Raw genomic sequence first — 9,449 nt, forward strand, 5'->3', positions numbered from 1 at the left:
GCTGGAGGGAGAAAAAGGAGGAAAAGAAGGAAAGAAGGAAGGAAGGGAAAAGAGAAGGAAGGAAAGGGGAAAGAATGAAGGAAAACCATATTTCATGATAGTAGCAACCATTAAAAAAAGCTAGAATGTCTATAATAAAATCAGACAAATTAAACTTCATGGTAAGGATGTTACCACATATGTGTAGGTACCAATTCTCCAAGATGGATGTAATTATTATGTTTTGCAAGCATATATTTTTTTAAAATAAAAAATAAAGAGGATATTTCATAACAATAAAGGGATCAATTACTCAGTAAAATATAATCCTAAATGTGTGTATATAACAGACAGAACTTCAATTATACAAAGCAAAAGCTGACAAAACTAAAAGGAGAAAAGTCCTGACAAGTCCATAAGTATAGTTGGAATTTCAACAATCCTCTCTCATTAATTAATGAGTACAATAGCAGTAATTATATAAGCTTCAGAACAACCTCAACAATTAACTCAAGCTAACTCAAATTTATACACTATACAAACAACTGCACATTCTTTTCAAGTGTGCATGAAACATTTACTAAGATAGACCATATGCTAGGTCATCAGGCTAGTCTTGAAAATATATAAAAGAATTGAAACATATGTACAATGTTTCTCTCATTGCAATATTAAATTACAAATCTATATCACTGGAAATTCAACTATTTAAAATTGACAGCCCCTGCACTCCACATAGATGAAGGAATCCACCTCCATTCCCAGTGTGGACTAAGGAAAATGCCCCTGCACAGCATTCATCATCCAGTAAGCTCCATGCCTGTGGATTCTGCACCAAGCCCAGGCTATTTTGTTTCCCCTCTGCATCAGGCAGCAGAGGTGCCAACCAACCAACTAACCTGATCATGAGCAAAGCCATGCCCTAGGAGAAAAGGTAGGCCCTGGAAAGTTGGCAGGTCCAGGGAGAAACAATGGCCCAGGCCATCAGTGCTAGCCCCTCAAATAGCCCACAGCTATGGTAAACTACAAAAACAGCATGAGGTTTTGCTCTGAAAGTAACTTCTTCATGACAGGCTAGAGTTGGAGAAGCAACCCAGTGCCGCACCTGCCATATTGCCAGAAAATGTTTAATCAACCTCCATTCTGTTTGAGAAGGGGTTGTTTAAAACTGAATCACAGAACAACTCCACCTCAGGTTTCCAGTGTTATCCTCCCACAGTGATGAGAGATGGCTACAAGAGACAGCTGCAGAGCAGGTGTGGGCTAGACATTGATCCTCTGAGAAGTTTAAGGTCAGGCAAGGAAGAACATAGTCTCTGCCTTCTGGAGTAAGGAAACAGGTCCATCAAGTGTGGCTTTTAGAGAAGGCTGGATCTGAAAGTGTTGGCATTAGGTCCAACACTCCACTTGAACCCCTGCTCCATGTCCTATATCAAGCAGAATCCAGAGGGCTGGTTGCTTTTCCCATCTATCAACATGAGCAAAGACACACCTCAGCTTGGATGATTGTAAAAGTCTGGGGTGTGTGGACAGAGGGGCCCCTAGAGCAGAGAGGACACCTCACAAACCCACCAGCCATAAAGCTAGACAGAAAATCATGACTTGCTAGATTCTAAGACTGAAGATCCTGGAAAGAAACCACTCATTCAAAAACACAGAGGAATTTCTTTTTTTAATTGACTCATTTTTTCTCTTTCTTTTTCCTTTATTGGTCCTTGGGGGTTTGGCGTTTTTTTCTCTTTTTTTCTGTTTGCTTTTCTCCTTTTAACTTTCTCCCTTCTTATTTTTCTTTTTGCCTTTCTTTTGCTCTGTGTATTTTCTTCCTTTTTTCTTGCTCATTCTTTTCTATTACTCTTATCTAATACTATTAATTTTCTTTTACTCCCCGATAGAATACCCTGTCTTACTTTTCTCTCCTCCTTCTCATCTTCCATTGATTAATGTTTCAAATTTTACTTTTCTCATTCTCCAGTTCACCACCTCCTCTATCTTTAGTAGTGTAATATTTAAACTTTATGTGTCTTTAGCTAGTCGACCACTGAATACTGTTGTATCATGTATAGAAGTAAGTTGAACTGCTGAATATTATCGTATCGTGAGTAGAAGTAAGTGTTCCATTTAGTAGATATTTACTGCAGGTCGTTGTTTGGTTTGTCTCAGTGTTTATACTATAATTAAAGATCTCTTTTATATAGTTAAGGGTAGCACATTATTGATTCTCTGGGAGTGTCAATATTCAGTTTGTATTGGCCACTATTAATGTTGCTGACTATATTATGATGGCCAAGATGACATTGCTACTGCTTTTAATTCATTTTTTCTGTATGCTAATGCCTGGATTGTCTTGGTGTCATCAACACTTCTGTGACCCATTCCTGGAGAACTGGCTACCAAGCCAAGTACACTGCAGCCTTTTCTCCCAAATTAACAGAGGTGGTTGAATTCTGGGACAGAAGCAAAGGCCTATACTCCTAATATCAATGCTCCTCAAACTTTTTAATAAAATCCAAAAGGAAGGAGTACTCACAAAATCATTCATGGAAGCTAGCATTATCCTGATTCAAAAATTATACAAGGATCCAACCAAAACAATAACAACAAGAACAAAACAGCTACAGGCCGATATCTTTAATGAGCATAGATGCAGAAATCCTCAACAAGACACTGGTGAACAAAAACAACAAATAGTTTAAAAGATCATATATCATAGTCAAGTAGGCTTCATCCTAGGGATGCAAGGATGGTTCAACATATGCAAATCAATAAATGTAATACATCACATAAACAGAAGCAAGGACAGAAATTATATGATCATCTCAATAGATGCAGAAAAAGCCTTGACAAAATCCAACATGCATTCATGATGAAAACCCTGAAGCAAATAGGAATAGAAGGACCTTATCCCAATCTGATAAAAGCCATTTATGACAAACCTACTGCCAACATCATATTAGATGAGGAAAAACTGAAAGCTTTTCCTCTAAAATCAGAAACAAGATGAAGATGTTGACTTCTGCTCAATATATACCCAAAACATTAACCAGAATAAACAGGCAAGAGAGAAAAATAAAAAAAAATAAAAAGGATATGTATAAAAAATAAAAAGATATGTATAGGAAAGGAAGAGGTCAAATTATCATTATTTGCATATATGATCCTTTACATAGAAGACTCAAAAATTCCACCATATACTTGTAGAATTAATAACCAAATTCAGCAATATAGCAGGATACAAAATCAACACACAAAAATCAATAGAATTGCTATACACCTATAGTGAACTCACAGAAAAAGAAATTAGAAAAATAATACCCTTCACAATAGCATCAAGAAAAATTGCTAGGAATTAACCACAGAAGTGAAAGACCTCTGTAACAAAAACTATAGTACTCTGAAAAAGGATGTTGAAGAGGCCATCAAAAATGGAAAGATAGCTGGGCATGGTGGTGTACACCTGTAGTCCCAGAACTCAGAAGGCTGTGACAAGAGGAAGAGGACTGCCATGTGAACCACACAGTGAGACCCTGTTTCCAAAAAAATGAGAGAGGGGGGGGGGAAGAAGAGGAGGAGGAAGAGAAGAGAGGAGAAGAGAAGAGAAGAGAGGAGAAGAGAAGAGAAGAGGATTACAAGTTCCTAGACAGGGAGGACCAATATAGTCAAAATGGCTATAGTTCCAAAACTGATACACAAATTTAACACAATATCAATCCAAATACCAATAGCATTCCTCACAGGACTAGAGAAAATAAACCTAAAATTCATACAGATCTAGACAAGACTCAGAAAAGCAAAAGAAATCCTGGGTAATAAGAGTGAAGCAGGAGGCATTACAATCCTGGATTTGAAGTTATAACACAAAGCTACAGTAATTTTTACAAAAATCATGGTACTAGCACAAAAACAAACACATGGTCAATGGGACAGAACAGAGAATGCAGAAACAATCCCAGGCATGTTCAGCTATTTGACAAAAGGTCCAAAAACATACACTGGAGGAAAGAGCACCTCTTTAATAAATGGTGCTGGGAAAATCTGCTTTCCACATACAGAAGATCAAAGATAGACCCATATATTTCATCATGTACTGAAATAAAATAAAAATGGATCAAAGATCTAAATGCTAAAACAGAAACAATCTTCTGGAAGATAAAATAGGTAAACCTCTTAAAGACATAGGCAAGAACTTTCTGTAAAGAATTCCAAAGGTACAAGAAATAGTACCAAGAGACAACAATAGGGTCACATCAAATTAAAAGGCATCTGCCCAACAAAGGAAACAACTAACAGAACGAAGAGACAACCTACCGAATGAGAAAAAAAAATTGCCAGCTATTCCTCAGACAAAGGGCTAATATCTAGAATATATAAAGATCTCAAAAAAATTAGATCTCCTCAAAAATAAAAGACCCAATCAAAGAATGGGCAACTGAAATGAATAGATATTCCTCAGGAGAAAAAGTACAAATGGCCAATAAATACATGGAGATATGCTCAACATCATTGACCATTAGAGAAAGGCAAATTTAAAAAGAGATTTCACCTTACTCCAGAAAGAATGGGCACCATCAAGAAATCAAATAATAACAAATACTGGCAATGCTGTGGGGGGAAAAGAAATACTTTTACATTGTTGGCAGAAATGTAAACTGGTGAAACCACTATGAAAATCAGTATGGAGATTCCTAAAAAACTGAAAATTAAGCCAGGCATGGTGGCACAGGCCTGTAATCCTAGCACTCAGGAGGCTGAGGCAGGAGGATTGCCACAAGTTCGAGGCCAGCCTGGGCTATGTAGTGAGTTCAGGGCCAACCTGAACTACAAAGGGGAATCCTGCCTCAAAAAAACAAAAAATAAACCAATTGAAAATTAGAAATTCCATTTGACCCAGCTATCCCCCTTCTAGGTATCTTCCCAAAAATAGATATCTTTTCAAAAGAGTTAAAAACATCATATTACAATGATCCATGCATACTCAGGTTTATAACAGCACAATTCATAATATCTAAATCTGGGAAGTAGCCTATAGGTCCATCAACAAATGAATGGATAAAGAAAATGTGGTATGTATACACAATGGAGTACTATTATGCCATAAAGAAGGATGGACTCAAGTCATTTGTAAGAAAATGGATGCATCTTGAGACTATGATGTTAAGTGAAATAAATCAGATGAACAAGCTTAAATATTGTATGGTTTCTCTTGTGAGGAACCCAAAATATAAAGAGCAAAATAAAAGATAGATAATAGGAAGGAGAGAGAGAGAGATCCTTTTCAATAAGAAGGGGATCGAAAGATGGAGGGAGGGGAGGTAAAGGGGATGAAAAAAGAATTGAGACATGTTACATACATGTACCCACTTCCACCAGGAAGGTAAGCATTATGTAATGCAAACATGTACTAATAAAAAATAGAAACTGAAAAAAGACAGATGCTACGAGTAAAAAAATTAAAAAGACCAATGTCCCTTACTAATATAGATATGAATATTCTATTCATAATACATATTAACAAATCAAATCCAGCACTATTTAAAAAAGATTAATACAGGGCCAGGGATTTAGGTCAGTGGTTCTGCTGCCTGTCTTGAAAGCACAATGACCCAAGTTCGATCCCCAGTACCAAAAAATAACATAAAATAAAATAAAATAAAAAGGATTAATACAGTGTAACCAAGTAGGATCATAAGGTTTGTTTAAAATTTGAAAAAAAAATCAATGGAATTCACCATATCAGCAGAAAAAAAGGCAAAAAATCATATAATCAGCTCATAGGCACAACAAAAAGTATTTGACAAATGAACACACATCTATTATTTTTAAAAAAGAAATATATTCTCAGCAAACTAGGAATAGAGAGAATTTCCTCTACTTTAAATAGGACACATATACACGCGCACACACACATAAAAAAATAAAGTGAATTTTCATCAAAATTAAAACTCCTGTGCTTCAAAAGATGCCGTTAAGAAAAAAATAGGCAAGCCACTGTATATATAAAACATATGCATCCAGAAAGAACTTTAATAATTCAAGATAATTCAACAAGGAAACAAACTAATGGAAGATGTTATGACAAAAGATTTGTATAGAAATTTCACAAAGGAAAACACACTGGTAAATAATAAGCACATAAAAATATGCGACATCATTAGTTAACTGGAAAATGCAAATTAAAAGGTTAATGAGATTCTACTACACAACCACTACAACTCCTAATCATCAAGAAACAAGGAAATGCAAAATATTCCTTGGGTAAGTTGGGCTTCTTCTCCATTAGAAGCTCCCACTTTGGGGAGTAGAAGTCAACTAGATCTGTCAAGTTTAGGTCTTTGGCCAAAACACTACCTGAGGAGTCACTAACTTGAGACCAGATGATGCCAATAAAAGAATTTGCCGAAAATAAGAATTTGCTGAAACAGTCCATGAAATGAAAATTCTAGACATTTACAACTCAGTTACTTCAATACACATAAACTATGGACAATTTGCGGGAGATTTCGATATTGCCAATCTTCCCTTCCCTAGGCCCAGGGACCAGGTAAGCCAACGACACATTTTGTGTTTTGAAAGTTTTGAGTAACGCAGACCTGACCTCCAGCTCCAGCTCTAGCACGAGTGTCTGAGGTCTTGGGAAATTACTTCATGTCTGAGCCTCAGTCTCCTCATTCATAAATTGGAATAAAACCACTTGCCCTATTGGATTATCACAAAAGATTCCATGAAAGAAGGCTCACTTGGTACGTGGCAAGTTGTCGAAAAACATGGCTGTGTTACTATCATTGATAAACCTGACTGGCTCTCTCATTCCCTCGGGGTGTTCTGGTGATCTGATACACAGTGTTCCTTACCATTCTGTGTTAGGGTGTCCTCCCAGCGATGGGCCTGTCGGCCCCAGGCTTTTCTGTAATTTGTCCTGCTCAGTATCACACAAGGACCACCAGTCTACAGCCTGGATCTCTCAGACTCCTGTGGCAGCCAATTGGAGGCATTGGTGAGAGACTGGAGAGTGGAGAAAGGAGAAACCGAAGTCCTCTTCCTAACTTTCTGCCTGAGGTGTCTCCTCCCGCAGCAGCAGCTCATCGACAACTCCGGCTTCCACTGAGCAGGCCTGGCTGATTCCAGATCACACTGGGCTCCAGTAATCAGCTTGGTTTTCGGGCTTCCTGCCCTTTCCCAGCCTAGACTACTTCACTGTTTGTCTTCTGAGCTCCTCCACATCACCTGTGTAACAAGTTCCCTGCATTGCACCCACGCTGTTGTAGTACAGCATGGTTCCTGTTTTGCGGGTCAACCCCTTCCAAACTAGTGATTGGTCACCGGGCACAGCACGTAGGACCCTGGTGATTTGCAGAACATTAATTATAATTGCTTACTCACTTGTTCTGAGTCAACTGTCAATGCCAGCGCTTTATTGATCACTTGCTGAGGAAGCTTTGCCTTCTTCTGATCCTTTGAGTAAAACACCTGCTGCTAATTTCTTATTACCCAAGGGGATGGAATGGCTTCTCTGTGTTTTAGAGGTTTTATGGACAGATGCCCAGCTCTGAGTATTTCTCTCTGGAGTTTGCCTCTAGTGTAGAAATTGGGGAGAATATTTTATCCTTTCCTTTACTGGAGAAGAGCAACTTCCTGAATGAGATCCCACTTCACAGTGGATTTCTTTTCTCACAGAACTCTGTGCAACACCTGTGGTCTCTTCCTACATAGCACACCCAGCGCCTCTCTGCCCACCCACCACATGTACACCAGGCACAACCTCTCAGTCTCTTGCTGTTTGTTGATCAGTTTCACATACAAGGTGGTTTAGGCTATATTTGCATGGTCCTGGCTTCTGGGGGGAACACACCAGTTAGCCCAGCAAAAGAGCACCCGCCAGAATCAGCTACATAATCTGCAAGGCCCCATGCAAGCAGTAAGTTTGGGGCACCTTATTCAAATACAGTCAAGGCAATAACAGCAGAGTGTTAAATCCAGCACAAAGCCCTGTAGGAGAGCACAGATGCATGCCAGGCAGCCAGTTCTTCCCCACCTCCCCATACACAGGATTAGAATTACTTCAGGGGGACTGGATCCAAGTATCTCACACAGTGCCGTATGGTGTGGGGTACATAAATGGCGATGCATGGTTCCTGTAGATGACTATCCTCAGCATGAATGAATCTGAGCCACACAAGCAGTGTGCAGGAAAAGCAAGAATGGAAGAAGGAGGAAGAGCTGCTTACCCTGAAAAGCCAGGGCAAGGGGACCTATCTCTCACATAATCAAGCTGTGGGCCCCTTTTTGCCCTCCACCACCACCACAACCATCACCACCATTTCAACCCCAAGTGGTTGAAATCTCAGTCACCTTCCTGATGTCCTCTAGCCATGTGCCTTTGGGTTAGCTGAGCAAGCTCTGACTAAGCTCAGAAAGAGGAGGAACCATTTATCCTGAGCCAGCGACGTATCAATGAATTATAATAGCATAGCATATCAATCTTTGTGTAGAGAAAGACATCTCCATATATAGACACAAGAATTGACAAGTGTAGAGGTACACGGTCATGAAAGAGAACTTGACCTTTAGGATAGACCCAGCTCAGGGATGGCACGTAGTAGGGCAGCCCCAGACAGAGTCGAGAAGAATTGTTACTCTACTGAGTACTCTTGAGATTTTGTGTCTTTCATCTGTATTTATGAGCGATATGTTTATTACACACACATTATTGTATAAATATTTTTTCACATATTAGTGTCAGTGTGATTGCATAAGCATTCTATTGAACAACTCTCTCCGACATCCTGTATTCCACCCTGCATCCCTTCAAATTAGACAGAGTGTTGGGTTGTTCCTTGCCTGCCCTGAGGATAAAATCTCAGGCAGTTCTCAAAGCTCTGCTGGTCACTCTTAGATAACAAGTAGGCTTGAAGTCACTTTTAGTCACAAGCACAGTCTCCTTTCAGTAATTAAAGTGCCAGGTGCACAGTCATCATTACTGAGTCCCTACCCTCAACCAACCCTGCTGTTCTCCCCATCTCGGGCAGCCTCAGCCAGGGAGGCCTTCACAGGCCAACAGTCACAGGGAGGCCTCCCTTCATTTCCCAGCCTTGTGCATCCTCCCACCTCTGCCCACCCACCCATCCCAGAGGCCTCCAGGGAAGTCTTCTCCCTTCTCCCCTCCAAAGAGCACACAGCTGTAACTAAGTGTCACCCATGTCCCAAGTTCACTCTTCCCTTAGAGGTATTTTTCTGGGTTTATCTCAGACTTTCCTGCTGAGAATGGGTCCTTCTCCTGCTCCTTAGGACACCTCATCCCATGGGCTTCTAGAGGTCCCCCTATTGAGATATTTTCAGCTAGGGTCACACTGTCCCAGCAGCCAAAACCAATGGTTTCCTGCAGGTCCCTTGGCTAATAGGGAGGCTCTCATGCCCAAGTGCCCAAACCGAGGGGACATGTGTCAGACTTTCTAAACAGTCCCTTTGAGCTTGAA

Source organism: Heterocephalus glaber, unplaced genomic scaffold (genome assembly GCF_053883595.1).
Source record: "Heterocephalus glaber isolate CG9 unplaced genomic scaffold, H.glaber_assembly_v1.0 deba00001497, whole genome shotgun sequence".
Lineage (NCBI taxonomy): Eukaryota > Metazoa > Chordata > Mammalia > Rodentia > Bathyergidae > Heterocephalus > Heterocephalus glaber.